We start from the raw sequence: 16,259 nt of genomic DNA, 5'->3' as shown, positions 1-16,259 counted from the left end.
GCAGAGAAGAGCCTGCCGACGAATGAGCATGCAAGACACACACAGTGTAGCGCTGACTGGGAGAACCAGCCCTCTCATGACACACCCTAGAGAACTGAAAACAGGTATCCCAACAAAAACGTGCAGATGAATACTCAGAGCAGCACTGTTCATAGTAACCAAAAAGTAGAAACAACCTAAATGTCCATCAGTTTATGAATGGATAAACAGAATGTGTTCTACCCCTAGTTGGCAATAAAAAGGAATGAAGTATGGCTATGTGCATAGAAGAACCTTGAAAGTATCATGCAAAGTAAAGGAGCCAACCAAAAGGAGGCCACATATTGTATGAGTCCATTTATATAAAATGTCCAGAATGAACAAATCCACGGAGACAGAAAGGAGACTAACGGTCGCTGTGGGCTGTGGCAATGGAGTGGGGAGGTTCGGGAGTAACTGTTGATGGGCTTAGGCTGTCAGGTGTGCGGTGGAAAGTTCTGGAGCTAAGTAATGGCGATGACCGCACAACATTGTACTTAATGCCACTGAACTCTGTAAAATGGTAAGTTCTATGTTTTATATAGTTTATGATAAACAGATAAATAGATAAATAAACTGGTCATACAACCAAAACAAACCCCAAGATTTTTCCATTATTAATGAAAGATTTCAACCCATAGAACCAAAAATTTAAGTGAGCCCTTTGCAGAATATATATAAAGAAAAATGCACACAGGCATCTCATAGTCAAACTTCTGAAAAAAGGGGAAATCTTGAAAGAAGCCAAAATATTAATATATGAAGAAAAACAGAATTAAAAAGAGAAACAGAGAAATCCAAAATTAGTTGAAGTTTTTAATACTTCTTTTTCAAGAATCAGTAGAATAACTGAACATAAAACCAGAAGGGGTATGGAAGACTTGAAAAGCATCAAGCAAAATGACCTGACGTTTACAGAACACGATACCAAAGAACAGTTCTTTTCAAGTACACATAAACACTCACCAAGACAGATTCAAATGCTGAGGCATAAAACAGTCTCAACATATTTAAAAGGACTGAAATCATACAAAATATGTTCTCTAACCACAACAGATGTAAATTAGAAATCAATAATAAAAAAAAGGTATCTGGAAAACATCTAGGTACTTGGAAATTAAATCATCTGAATTTCTATGCGGCAAAGAAGAAATCACCAGGGAATTCAGAAAATATTTTGAACTGAATGGTAACGAACAACATTCACTGGTTTTTGACTCCATGTCAAAATTTGCAGGTTGCAGCTAAAGCAGAGCTTAGAGGGCAACTTATGGCTTTCAGTGTTTTTAACAGAAAAGAATACTTTTAAATCAATTACCTATGATTCCATCCTTAAAAAGCTAAAAAAAGAGGAGCAAATTAAATCAAAATAAGGAGGAGAAAGGAAATAATAAAACTAAGAGCAGAAATTAATGAAACAGTAAAAAAGCAAAAAAAAAAAAAAACAAAGTCCTTGAAAAGACACAAAATAACCAAAACTGACATAAGAAACAAAAAAATTTATAGCTGTAAATATAATTTACAGCATTTATAGCATTCACCACCCACCTAAACCTATTTTTTTAATGAAGTTGTAATTTTAAAACTTTCCCGCAAAGAAAACATCAAGCCCTGATGGTTCACTGGTGAATTCCATCAAACATTTAAGGAAGAAACAATGCCAATCTTAGACAAAGTCCTTCAGAAAACAGAAGAGGAAAGAACATTTTGCAACTCAACGTGTAAGGTCAGTATTACTCTGATTCTGAAACCAGACAAAGAAATTAGAAGAAAAATATCTTTCATACAAATGGCTGCAAATACCCTTGAGAAAATATTAACAAATGAAATCCACCAATATATAAAAGAGATAATACATCATGACCAAATGAATTTAACTCCAGGAATTCAAGACTGGTATAATATTTGAGAATCAATCAATGTAATTCACATGTTAACAGAATAAATGAGGAAGCCATATGATCATATCAACAGAGGCAAAAAAAGCATTTGACAAAATACAGCACCTATTCATGATTTAAAACACACACATACACAGAATTCTTAGCAAGCCAGGAATAGAAGAGAACCTCCTAAACTGGATAAAGAACATCCGACAGATATTCAAAATTCCTACAGATAACATCATGCTTAACAATGAGAACCAAATACACTCTCCTTAAGACCAAGAATAAGGCAAGGATGTCTGGTCTCACCACTTTTATTTAACATTGTCTGGAAATCTCAGGCAGTTCAATGAGAGAAGGAAAAAGAAGGCAAACATACTGGAAAGGAAGAAGTACATCTGTTTATTCATGAACAACAGGATCGTGCATGTAGGGAATTCTGGCTACTCCACAAAAAGCCTACCAGGAACAGATGCAAGGTTGCAACATACAAAAACCAATGTTCAAAATTCAACTGTGTGCCTCCGTATTAGCAATGAGCAATTGGAAATTAATTTTTTAAAATTCCGTTTATAATCAAAATAAAAAATATGAAATAAAGTGAAATTTCACAAAATATGTGTAGAACTCATACACTAAAAACTACAAACACTGCTGAAATAAATTAAAGAAGACCTAAGTAAATTGGGAAAAGATAGCATGTTCACACAGGAGGAGTCAATAGTGCTAAAATATCAATTCTTCCTAAAATGATGTATAGATTCAACACAATTCCAATCGATATCTAAGCTAAATCTAAGCTTTTTTGTAGAAATTGACAAGTGACTCTAAAATTTATGTGGAAATACGAAGAACCTAGGATAACTAAAACAATTTTGACAGAGAACAACAAAGTTCAATGACTGACACTGCCAGATTTAAGACTTACTGTAAAACTACTGTGATCAAGACTGAGTGGTACTGGCCTAACAGACACATGTGTCAAAGTCAGTCAGTGGGGAAAGGACGGTCTTCAACAAATGGTTATGGAACAACTAAATGTTCTGGTTAAATCAATAAATAAAACGTGACGCTTCCCTCCCGTTATACAAAATAATAACAATCCAAAATGAGTCACAGAACTAAACGTAAAAGCTGAAACTATAAAATTCTCGAAGAAAAAACAGAGAAAAAACTCTTTTACAACCATGACATAGGCAAAGACTTCTTAGGACATAAAAGCACTAACCATAAAAGAGAAAAATTATAAATTGGTCTTCATGAAAATTTCTGGAAAGACATTATTAAGAAAATGAAAAGGTAAACCACAGACTAGAAGAAAATATTTGTAATACATATAATGGACAAAGGACTTGTAGTCAGAATATAAAAGAATTCTTAGAGTAAGAAAATAAAAAGCCCAATAAGAAAATGAGAAAAAGATTTAACACACAAAAGACAACGTATGAATGACCAATAAGCATATAAAAAACACTAAACTACATTAGTCATCAAGAAAACGGAAATTAAAACCATACGGAGATACTGATTCACACTAGAATGGCTAAAATTAAAAAAACACCACCAAAAGTGTTGACAAGGATGTGGAGCAACTGGAATCCTCATACACTGCTGGTGGCAAAATTAAAAATACAGCCACTTGGGCTTCCCTGGTGGCGCAGCGGTTAAGAGTCCGCCTGCCGATGCAGGGGACACAGGTTCGTGCCCCGGTCTGGGAAGTTTCCACGTGCCGCGGAGCGGCTGGGCCCGTGAGCCGTGGCTGCTGAGCCTGCGCGTCCGGAGCCTGTGCTCCGCAACGGGAGAGGCCACAACAGTGAGAGGCCTGCGTACCGCAAAAAAAAAAAATAAATACAGCCACTTTGGGAAACTGCTGGACAGCTACTTAAAAGTTAAACACGTGCTTACATATGGCCCACCAATTCAACCCCTAGGTATTTACCCAAGGGAAATGAAAATATATGTCTTCACAAAAATGTACACAAATGTTCACAGCCACTTTATTTGTAATAGGTCAAGCCCTGTAAGCATCAATGTACACCAGCAGGTGAATGAATACTGTGGTTTTCATAAAATGGAATGATACTAGGCAACAAAAAGGACCAGACGACACATAACAACGTGACTGAATCAACAAAGTATGAGCGAAAGCATCCAATTTCAGAAGTTCGTTTTTCCCTGCAGCGGTACGTGCTGGGAGGTGGCGGCACTGACTCCTGGGAGCCGGGCACAGGGACAGCCGTCACCCTCGGACCTCCTCCGGGGACCCCTTCTGGGTGCGCCGAACCATGGATGGTGTGGGGCTGACTCTGACGCTAGGAGCTTCGTCCTCTGGGGTGTCTCTGGGCATCTCCGAGCTCAACGTGAAGACCCTGGTGAAAACTTGAGAGTGGACCACATTACAGATTGAAAAAGGAGCCTCAAAGGAGTCAGTTCTTAAAAACTCAGCTTCCAGAGATGAGTCACCCGTGGAAAATGGGCTGTCCGGTCTGCGAGGAAGGGACTTGGAGCTGTCTGACGTGTTTTATTTCTCCAAGAAGGTACTGGAGGCCACTATGGAAGATGAAGTGACCCAGCGGTTCTCCGCAGAGGAGCTAGTGTCATGGAATCTCCTCACAAGGACCAATGTAAATTTCCAGACATCCGTCCGTGGCTCACTATGGTGTGGCGCTGGGCGTCACAGTGCGCTACTGTGTCCTACTGCCTCTGAGAATTACCTTGGCTTTCACTAGGTTTACAGCAAGTACCCTGGTTGGACAGCTGTCAGGAAGCAGTCTCAAAAACCGGCTGAGTGAACTTGTCCACTGCCGGATCTATGTTCATGCCCTCCCTGTACTACTCGCTATCATAACACGCAGTACAGACCCCAGAAGGGAGACATTTGTGTTGCAACCATACCTCCCTGTAGACGTTTTATCTTGACAGTTGGATGGATGCTATGCTACGGTTGGCCAGGTGCATGCATGGTGGATGGGAATTATTCAGAGCTATGGTCAAGGCTTGTCCACATGTCTGGTCCGAACACTCAGAAATGAAGGCCTGACACCTGGTTACCAACAGACTAAAAGAACATATTGCTGATAAGAAAAAATTACCCATACTCATCTTTCCTGAAGGAACTTGCATCAACAATACTTCAGTCATGATATTTAAAAAGGGAAGCTTTAAAACTGGAGGAACCATACATCCAGTTGCAATTAAGTATGATCCTTAGTTTGGTGACGCATTTTGGAACAGCAGTAAGTACAACACGGTGAGCTACGCGCTTTGAGTGATGACTAGCTGGGCCATTGTCTGTGCTGTGCGGTACGCGTCCCCCATGACCAGAGAGAAAGGAGAAGATGCAGCCCAGTTTGCTAATAGGGTTAAGTCTGCTCTTGCTGTACAAGGAGGGCTGACTGAGCTTCCTTGGGTTGGAGGGCTGAAGAGAGCCTAGGTGAAGGACGTCTCTAAGGAAGAGCCACAGAAGAAGTACAGCAAGATGACTGTGGGCAACGGGTATCTCAACACGGAAGCAGACTGAATGCCACCCAGGCTTTCCAGAACTAGCCCTCGGAAATGGAATGTGGTGGAGCTTTTTTTGTGTGTGTGGGGGGGGGTGCACTGTTTTGTTTTACCGTTTTTGTTTTTTTATTGTTAATCTTTTCTACTGGATGACTGTCTCTACCTCTTTATGCCAGAGGCAGAATCCACGGTGCCCTTTTTGGCTTTTGTTGTTGTTACAGCATTAGCCTCATGAGCTGTTAAGTAGTTTACTGAGTTTCAACATGTTCTGCCTTTTGTAAAACGACTGTGTCACTGTGAATTGAATGAAATATTTGCACCGGAAAAAGTACTTCTAAAACATCTGTGGAACTCAGTTGTGTTTGGAACTCGTTGACACAGTAATTCTCAAGAAAATACCCCGAGCTGTGTTCATGATTAGCTTTCTCACGCCCCCTCCTCCCATTTCCTTCTATCACTTAAACATGGATTTCACATCACTCGAGTTACTGTTATGGTTTTGTTCTACTGCCAGGTTGAAAAGAAAAATGGAGGACAGTATTTAGGAGAAAGGACAGATTTGTGGCCACTTGATCTGAAAGTTGAAAGGAAATTAAATATTTTTTACTAGCGTGTTAGAAGAGACCTTCTATTTGGTGAGCTTTACCAAAGGAAACGAGTCCACGTTACTGTATGTGCACGTTTGTACGTAGGCAACTTGCGAATAAGTTAGCCAGCAATAGGTGATAATGTTTTTAGTCTTCCTTGTTTGTATGCTAAAGATCTATACTTAAGGCCTCTCCCATCTGCTGATTTGTCTGATCTTGTAACCAAACACATTTCAAATAGGAGCCTTTGACAACTGCGAATCCCACTGAGTGTCTTCAGCAGGGGCAGGGGTGAAGGAAGCACTGTTCCTCCCCTTCCACCCCTTCGTCCTTTATTGCAGAATTTTCCCAGTTTCTTGAACAGGAAAATAAGTGGTAAAACTACCTTTTGGAAACTGAGCTTTAAATTTTTTTAAAGGGGAAAGTAAGTGTTTCCCGACTCTGCAGCATAAGCAATGTTGATAGCAATATAGTGTCATCCAAGTGTTATTTCTCTTCCGGTAACCATGTACAAAATGTGACACCGTTTTACGGTGAATATAAGTAAATTCTACATTTCTAAAAAAAATAAATTAAAAAAATAAAAGTTCATACATTATGCTTTCATCTATATGAAATTCTAGAACAGGCAAAACTCACCTACAGGGACAGGAAGGAGACTGATGGAGATCTAGCATGGGATGCAGATAGGGACCTGACAGCAAAGAGGCACGAAGGGATTTTGGGAGCCAATAAAAACATTTTATATTTTAACTGGAGTAGTATTTACATGAGTGTATACATTTGTCAAAACTCAAACTATTTACTTTAAATAGGTACACTTTATTTAAATGATGCCTCAACAAAGCTGATTTTTAAAAAGAAAGCTCTGACCTGAAAGTCACTCAGACTTCATTGAGATGCCTCTTCTTCATCTGTTAAATGTGGATAATACATAATTTCTCACCCCACAAGGCATCAAATGAGACCAAAGTACATCAAAGTACTCTAGAAGTTGTTATGTGACACAATGATTTGTAGTGTTTTATTACTTCAGGTATTAGTCAGTGTATGACTATGGGATTAGCCTGCAGAATAATTTATTACCTAAAGATAATCTTCAAACTTCATCATAATCATTTATTTTTATTATTATTATTATTTTTTTGTGGTACGCGGGCCTCTCACCGTCGTGGCCTCTCCCGTTGCGGAGCACAGGCTCCGGACGTGCAGGCTCAGCGGCCATGGCTCACGGGCCCAGCCGCTCCGCGGCATGTGGGATCTTCCCGGACCGGGGCACGACCCCGTGTCCCCTGCATCGGCAGGCGGACTCTCAACCACTGCGCCACCAGGGAAGGCCCCGTAATCAGTTATTTTTATGTTCCCCCAAACAAATGCTACATGGATCGATACTTTAAGGAATGAAATTAGGAGTGTGCCTGGCCCACTAAGAGTGGGGCTGCAATGAGCCACCAGACAGTGGAAGCAGGAAAAGACAGCCACCACGGGGACAGCAGAGCGTGCGCTGCTTTACGGAAAACCCACGAAAGTAGATGATTATATCCAACACATCGCGATTTAAGTACAGAACGTCTGTGTTTTTCAAACGTCCTAACCATAGTGACCTGGGCAAGTTTTATTTTTACGACCGTTTATATATGGCAGCCCAGGCTCGTCCACCACCACTCAACATAACTGCTGCCACCTCATGCCAACAACGCAGAATGACAGCTATGTTCTTTCATTTGCTAACCAATGTGACATTCCTAGTAGAGCTGAACCAGCCACATATGGTGTACTTCAAAGTATGTTTGTGTTTTATAGCTTTCCAGATTTGAAAGTTTTCCAGGCATATGGATATGCCGAGCCAAAAACTGCCTCAAATCTCAAAATCGAAAACAAGTTGCATAAAATACACCGAAATATGCTTCATATAAAAATAACTATCAGTAAAAGCTCCGGTTAACACTCAAAAAATTACCCGAAAGGAAGTTGGTCAGCAGATTTCTTTCAGCTGGGTACGTATGAAGACTGCACCTGACAGTACTAGCTTTACCAGAGAAAAAAAGAAAGTGAACCACACGAGGTTCCGACACAATCACAGCTGTTCCCTGACCTGCCCACCATGCAGTCAGGACTCACCCGCCAAGCACTGTCTACGGGGAAGAGACAAAGGAAGGTCATGATGTCTCTCCCTGGCGACGTGGAAGGTTACCACCCAGGTTTTTAGAAACTACAAAGACAAGTTAAAGTTGAACAACAGTGGGCAAAATGTCACAAGATTTGGACACAGCTATGGCAGAAACTCAAACAGCAAAGGAAGAAGCAGGAACACCTTCCTCCAAGCCACCAAGTAGAGGTCACCACTTCCTTCCAGATGAAGGCCTGTTGGCAAGCAGTGCCGAGACACACATGCCACAGCGGCAGAACTAAGACACCTAACTTCACCGAGGCCGGCATCACGGCCTCTACACATAGATACTGGCCAGAGGTAAAGAGCTGGAGATCTGGGAGGTACCTCACTAGGTAACTGGCAGGAAAACGAGTGCTTACATGAAAGGAGTTTAAATATGTATAGGAGCCAGTGCACTTAGAACAGATGCTGTCAGCACGAGACCCCCAAACTAATCTGGTGACGTAACTCTCAAGAAATGCTCCTACCTACGATAAAACGGTCAAATCTCCCCTATGTTCATTCTAAGGTGAAGAAATGTGTAAAGAGATCAAACGACTGTCAAGTTTTTTTGTTAACCCTCTGCGCTGGTAATACAATACCTTACTGTCCACATAAAATGACACGACTATAGTTTTGGTAGACCATGACAAACATAACTCCTTTAAAACATTGATTTTTAATGACCCATTAAGTACTGACATTATTCAAATCTAAATTCTAGTTTAGATCACTAAAAAAGTCAAGAAATAATGCTATTATTTATCAATAACAATGCTGTCTAACAAAAGAAAGATAGAAAAAAATCAGTTTTCCTTGTATTTTCAGGCTTTCTTCAGTAACGTTCTTATAGCTATATGGAAACTAGCGGTGTGGCATCAATTCTGCCAAAGATGGGAAGGAAAAGCTGAATATAAACAAGTGGTACCAGTGCACCATACTGCAATTAATAAAATGTCAAAATACCCAAAGCATTTCTGAACCTATATGCCTCATCGTTTTTTTTAAAGGAAACTTTTAAGGTTTTTTTTCAAAACTACTTTAGAAAAATCTATGAGATCACTCTTAATATATCAGGATGTTCTACCTATTGAACAGACAGGTTAAAATATTTTCCCAGTCTGGGATTTAAGACGAAAAGAATAATTACCGAGCAAAATGAGGATAAAAATCATTAAGAAAAATAGATGTCATCAGAACAAGAAGACTCCTGATACTATCCAGAAATGTTCAATTCTTCATCCCACACCTTTGTCTGTTCTCCACAGTGTCTTCTGTGCATTACTTAAATATTGGTTGCTTCTAACAGTTCCATCCCTAACCTTCTCTCTTTCCTCTAAAACATGCCCTCCCCGGTCATCTCAATCCCATGGCTTCAGCTATCCAGGACTACCCAGGTGATTCCCAAATCTCTATTTTCAGCACACACCTCAACAGGCATCTCTTCACTGGAGCGTGGCCATTCCCCGCACTGCAATTCCTCCTCTCCCCGTTTCCCTACCTCAGGAAAGGTCACTACGATATGTACTCAGCCTGCTCAGTCTTAGTGACACAGCCTCCTTTTCTATGTTTTAAACATGGAACTCTGATCACGTCACTGTTATACTTACAAACCTTTCAGTGCGGGGAGGTTCTAAACATCCATCAAGGAACTGGGCAAATAAATTATGGTCTTTGGGCTTTCCTGGTGGCGCAGTGGTTGAGAGTCCGCCTGCCGATGCGGGGGACACGGGTTCGAGCCCTGGTCTGGGAGGATCCCACATGCCGCGGAGTGACTGGGCCCGTGAGCCATGGCCGCTGAGCCTGCGCGTCCAGAGCCTGTGCTCCGCAACGGGAGAGGCCACGACAGTGAGAGGCCCGCACACCGCGATGAAGAGTGGCCCCCGCTCGCCGCAGCTGGAGAAAGCCCGTGCACAGAGACGAGGACCCAACACAGCCATAAATAAATAAATAAAATTTTAAAAAAATAAATTATGGTCTTTTCACACCACAGAGTATTGTACAGTCTTGAAAAATGATGGCATGGGTCTATACTCATCAATATGGAAAGATGGTTATGACCCTTTCCAGGCGCTCTCCCTGCCCCTAACTCCACCGTCTGCCATGGCTTCCCAGCCCTAACTCTCCCTGCTCAGGACTCTCTGCTTAGTTTCTCCATCTGCTAACAAGCAAATTCCTTCCATGGTTTGTTCAGATTTCTGAAGCAGAGACTCTCATTGGCTTCATTTATCACCTTGGGCTAAGCAACTAGGCAGAAGCTAGGGGTCAACCACTCCTTGGATTTAATCTGCTCTTAGCAAAAACTGGCTCTGGCCAAATGCAATAGAACTCTGAAGTTACTTTATAATTAAACTATTTCTAGAGAAATACCACGTAACTCTATAATGAAAGAATCTGAGCAACCTAAAATCTACTGTAACTGGATTTAGTTTCTAAACTATATCCTTGGTATTAACAGACCTAATTATATCTCAGGCATACTTCACTTCATGAAAACAAACTGGTAAAAATGCATTAATTAATTCTGTGTTATAAACAGAATTAATTAATGTGAATTTTTAAAAAAATTTCAGCTTTACTGACATAAAATTGTTAAGACATTTAAAATGTACATCCTGGTGATTTGATATATGAATATGAATTGTGAAGTTGTTTTGTTTTGTTTTGTTTTGTTACATCTTTACTGGAGTATAATTGCTTTACAATGGTGTGTTAGTTTCTGCTTTATGACAAAGTGAATCAGTTATACATATACCTATGTTCCCATATCTCTTCCCTCTTGCGTCTCCCTCCCTCCCACCCCTCCCTATCCCACCCCCCCAGGCGGTCTGAACTGTGAAGTTTTAAATGGCACAGCTGGATACAGAAAGCAGAGGTGGAGAGGGAAGTCAACACATGCTCATCAGCTGATTATCTGAAAGCGGACAGGCGCTTACTATATTAAAATGGTAAAGTAGAAAGCCAACAATCTCAACACTTAATTAGATTCTCAGGGCCTCCCTCCCCCAGAAGACCTCATGTGGAAGCTCAGTAAACATGCGTGTCGTGTCATGAATAACCAGAGCTCACGCTTTTCAAATCTGTAGGCAAACAAAAACAAAAACCACATCTCTACCACTCTCGGTTGTAATTCTGAATGACTTCTCTTTCAAAATAGATTTACTTCTTAATTTAAATATTCACTAACATCTCTTCTTCCTTCACTGAGGCAGCATCTTCTCTGGGCCAGGAGCTGGGAACACAACATGATCAACACAGCCCTGATTTTGTGGAGCTGATTCGGCACAAAAAGCGCACTCCCTGTCGGCTGGATGGAGAACTGCGAAGTAGTAAACGATTTTTCCCCATTTAGAACTTTATCTGAGGAATTTCATTTTGGCTCCAGCATACAAAAATAAGCTGAACTCTGTGATTCACTCTTTCTAAAAAGACGACTTCTTATAGAGTTAAAAAAAAAAAGAAAGAAAGAAAGAAAAAGAAAAAAGCTTTAGCAGATAAAGCCGTTTGTTGTGTGTAGGATCAGTACTATCTCTCCATCCTCATCTCCCAAACAGAAACCCAAAAGGCTTCAGAGTAGGGATAAAACGGAACCTACTGCAATCCAGCAATATAAACATATATGCTGTACACCTAAAACTAATACAATGTTCTATGTCAATTGTATCTCAATAAAAATAAAACACTGTAAGAAAGAAATGGAGATAAATACAATATTCTATTTCCTTCCAGATTATTATCCAAGATTTTCCACCATTGCTTTTCCAATTAGTTTTAAGTGTTTTTCTGAAGTAGCTTTATCATCCAGACAAACAACAACAACAAAAATCTAAACCCTTTTAATCATAAAATTGGCTTAAGGAAAAGGAAATACACTCTCTCTTCTAAGCCCTCACATCCTTCCCTTTAGTCCATACCCAGGAAAGGGAAATATTGATAAGAAATGGACTCCGGCCAAAGCAATTGTGAGAAAAAAGAACAAAACTGGAGGTGTCACGATCCTTGACTTCAGACTATACTATACTGTCATCAAAACAGTACGGTACTGGCACAAAAACAGACATATCGATCAATGGTACAGAATAATGAGCCCAGAAATAAACCCACACACCTATGGTCAATTAATCTACAACAAAGGAGGCAAGAAATACAGAGGAGGAAAGACAGTCTCTTCAATGAGTGGTGCTGGGAAAACTGGACAGCTACATGTAAAAGAATCAAATTAGAACACGTTCTCACATCATACACAAAAATAAACCTCAAAATCATTTAAAGACCTAAACGAACTCCTAGAAGAAAATACAGGCAGAAAACTCTTTGACACTGGTCTTAGCGATCTTTTTCTGGATCTGCCTTCTCAGGCAAGGGAAAGAAAAGCAAAAATAAATCAATGGGACCTCATCAAACTTAAAAGCTTTTGCACAGTGAAGGACACTGTCAACAAAACAAAAAGGCCACCTACTGAATGGGAGAAGGTATTTGCAAATGATAAGGGGCTAATACCCAAAATATACAAAGAACTCATACAACTCAAATCAAAAACAAAACAAAGCCAAAAAAAAAAAAAAAGACCAAAAGAAAGCAACCAAAAAAAAAAATTTTTTTTTTAAATGGGCAGAGGACCTGAATAGACATTTTTCCAAAGAAGACATACGGTCGGCCAACAGGCATCATGAAAAGATGCTGAACATCACTCATCATCTTGCTCATGACCAACCTCAGTGGCCTTTCAGTTCCTGAAACACACATCCAGGCCTTTAGCTTGCTGTCCCTTTTCCCTGGATTGTTCTTTACCCAGATGTCACACACGCTGCTTCTTTCTGGTATTTAGGTCTCAGTTCAAATGTCAACTCTCTAGACAAGCCTTCCCTGACCACCTCCTATGAAAACAGCATTCTTCACTCCCTCCACCTCTTTCTTTTTGATTTATTTTCTTCAGAGCGTTTACTACCATCTGCAATTATTACAATTTGTTTAGCTTTTCATCGCTCATCTTTGCTACTCAAATATTAGCTCTGTGCAAGCAAGGCTTGGTCTTCTCATCTCTGTCTCCTATCGCCTAGACCTACAGTAATTCTCAACCAGGATTACTGAATGAATCAAGTAGTTCATACTGTACAAATTACAAGTCAAATAAATGTGGCCCTAAAAATTCAAGTTCCTGAACATGTTTCGTCCAGGAAACTCTTAGTAGGAACTTTATCATCCAGACGTGAAGCTGATTTATTTTGAGGCGCCCTCTGTCAGCGATGCTCTCCCCCTTGTCTCGGCCTAACTGAACCCTCATGGACACCTCTGCTCATTCTCGCACACAAGGCTGCCCCAACCATTCTATCCATGATGGACCTGCACACGATTCCCCCGATCGCTCTGTCACATCATCCCGCTTTTATATGCTTCACAGTCCTTCCTCATCACTCTCTAAAGTTACCTTTTTAATCTGTTTACTAGCTGGACTGTTTACCACAAACTAAATATTTTAGCTTCAGGAGAACAATAATTAGCATTCTTAGATCCCTGAAAGTATATAAGAACTTCCTGAAAAGACAGGCCCCAGGGACGGCTTTGTAACACAGCTCACTTTGTAACACAGCTCATTAAAACCCTCTTTTCAACCACAGAACAGTGTGAGCTCAGAAGAAACCGAGTATTACAAAGATTTTTTTTCCCCCATTACAGAAGCTCATTTATCCAGGTGTCTAAACACAGGCAAGCATTCAAATGGAACAGTCTGTAAAGTTTTTTTTTTTTTTGGTAAAGTTTTTAAATAATCATCTATTTTCCTCCTTTAAAGCTCATCACTGACATTAATTAAAAACAATCTGCTAAACTCCTACACTCTACCAAGCTACAAAAATGGGTCGGTATCATGGGGATGGGGATGGGGGATCAATCTGTTCGACACAGACTGGGGTGTCCGTGGCTGCGAACCACTGCTGGGACCGTGCACCGCTAGACAGCACTGGACTGTAAGCGTGCATATTAGAAAAATCTGCATTTCTACACCAAACCTGCTAAAACAGCTCAATCTTGGTGCTCCAATTATATATACTAATGCTGTATATATCATATAAATAAAGAAAAATCATCCTCTGCAGTACTACCTACGTAAGTTTAGTAACCTACAATGAATAGTTATCTTTCTTCCCTTCTTAAAAGACAAAAAGTCCTAGTTAATATACATTTACTTCACCTTCAATAATCATCAAAAAGTACTGCTGGCAGGTCTGTAATATCAGACAACTTCCTAAGTATCTTAGCTTTTGTTACTTTGAATATGTTATGGAGATGAGATCACAAACAGAAAGAATAAAACTTTCATTATTTACAAGTGAATTATCTATTTTACAGACAAAGTTTGAAGTAATTGGTTACACCACACTTTAGACACTAGCTCTGAAAGTCAAATTTTTTCAAAAGAATACGCATCTGAATCTGTAATATATACTGCATTTCAAGTCAAATAAAAATGATTTAAAAATTTTAATTGGAAAATAAGACATATCAAAGTGTTATTTCAGGAAAATTAATCTGGCAGCAGTATACCATAGAAATTAGATAAGATAGATAGATATAGATATAGATATTTTTTGCCTCACTGTGTGGCTTGTGGGATCTTAGTTCCCAGACCAGGGATTGAATCTGGGCCCACGGTAGTGAAAACGCTGAGTCCTAACCCCTGGACTGCCAGGGAAGTCCCTAGGTAACATAAATCTTAAGGAGGCAAGTCCACATACAAACTCTATTCCCACAGTTCTTTTCATTAAAACAGATACACGTTGGTAACTTGTATATTAGAATACATTTTTAAGAAAAACATGAGTATGGTTATTTAGTTTTCAGTACCAAGACTGTCATTGCACCATTTTTTGTCTATAAAAAAAAAAAAAACTTAACTAAACAAGCAATTTTAAACGTGGGTTTATGCCCCACTCATGGTCACGCGTGAAGTAGGTTCAGTCAATTGCAGTCCACATTTTTTCCAAATAGCACAGGAAAAAAATCAAGTTACAAGGATAACTGTCACATGCGTTTATCTAGCTAGACCAGGCGTGGGTCCTGAGGCAGAATGTATTTCTAACTGTGAGTCTTAGTCAAGAGAATTTCAGAAGTCCAGGCCAGATGGCTGTGATGGTCTCTTCGCTCTAAAACTTTTACTTTTACAGTTAAGTCTGTCCTCACCTGGAAATAAAGGGAAATGAGTGGCTTCTTTATGTAATGTTTAGCTATGTTTCTTTTAATGGCAGGCAACAGAGTCTGTGGAACTAATTACGCTAATTTAAACAACAACTGGGACTTACTGATGGGGACATGGAAGCAGTGCACAGAGTCTGGGAGCGCTGGACCAGTGGGTTCAGGAAGGACAGAAACCGAAGGGCTCCGGGGCCTCGGCAGGGCACCTGCAAGCTCGGCCTCGCCTTCCACCACAGCGCTGTGAGTTTCTCCCCGCACAATGCAATCAGCCCTCCTATCAGGCAGCCTAACTCCTGGATAAACCAGCGACAGCAGGGAGGGAGTGCAGACATGGTCTCTGGGGAAACAAACTCTCCACCATCCCAATTTGTCTAAAACATCTGATTTTTATGGCCAGAAATTAACATTTCATTTTTAAGCACTATGTACTAGGCATAATATTTGGTTCGATATGATCAGTATACATAGTGTATGTGTATATTAAAACATTAAATTATATACCTTAAATATATGCAAATTTTATCAATAAAGCTGGGGAAAAATGAGAAATATAAAATATGTTTTCAACAGATAAAGGAGACTGTGCACTATATGTAAGAGCAAGTCTTTTAAAATAATGAATATTACATTGAACGTTATAATATGGACGATATTTTTCATTTCACATATTCTTAGAAACTTGGGTTATTAAAAGGCGTATTTTTCCAAAGCAATGTTGTGAAAATAAATCCTGGTGTAAAGCATTTTTAAAATTTAAAAATTATTTTGCAAAGTGAATCACTGTATTTTTAAAAGTCTGTATCTTCATACGTCAGCTGTCACTAAATGAGACGTCCCTATGTAAGAAGAGTACCTGCTGTGATCTGAATGTCTGTGTTCCCCCAAAACTCCTATGCTGAACCCTAAAGCCCCGGGTGATGGTAC

General features: G+C 39.9%; 1 protein-coding gene and 1 pseudogene across 3 annotated transcripts in view; one reads left to right on the top strand and one right to left on the bottom strand.

Moving 5' to 3' along the window:
• Window positions 1-16,259, bottom strand: part of CAMSAP2 (calmodulin regulated spectrin associated protein family member 2) — a 98,025-nt gene that overhangs the window by 53,449 nt on the left and 28,317 nt on the right. The window lies entirely within an intron of this gene.
• Window positions 4,190-5,437, top strand: LOC137220214 (glycerol-3-phosphate acyltransferase 3 pseudogene; annotated as a pseudogene).

Source organism: Pseudorca crassidens, chromosome 2, assembly GCF_039906515.1.
Source record: "Pseudorca crassidens isolate mPseCra1 chromosome 2, mPseCra1.hap1, whole genome shotgun sequence".
Lineage (NCBI taxonomy): Eukaryota > Metazoa > Chordata > Mammalia > Artiodactyla > Delphinidae > Pseudorca > Pseudorca crassidens.
The sequence above is the reverse complement of the archived record's forward strand: the minus strand, read 5'-3'. Positions and strand labels throughout refer to the sequence as shown.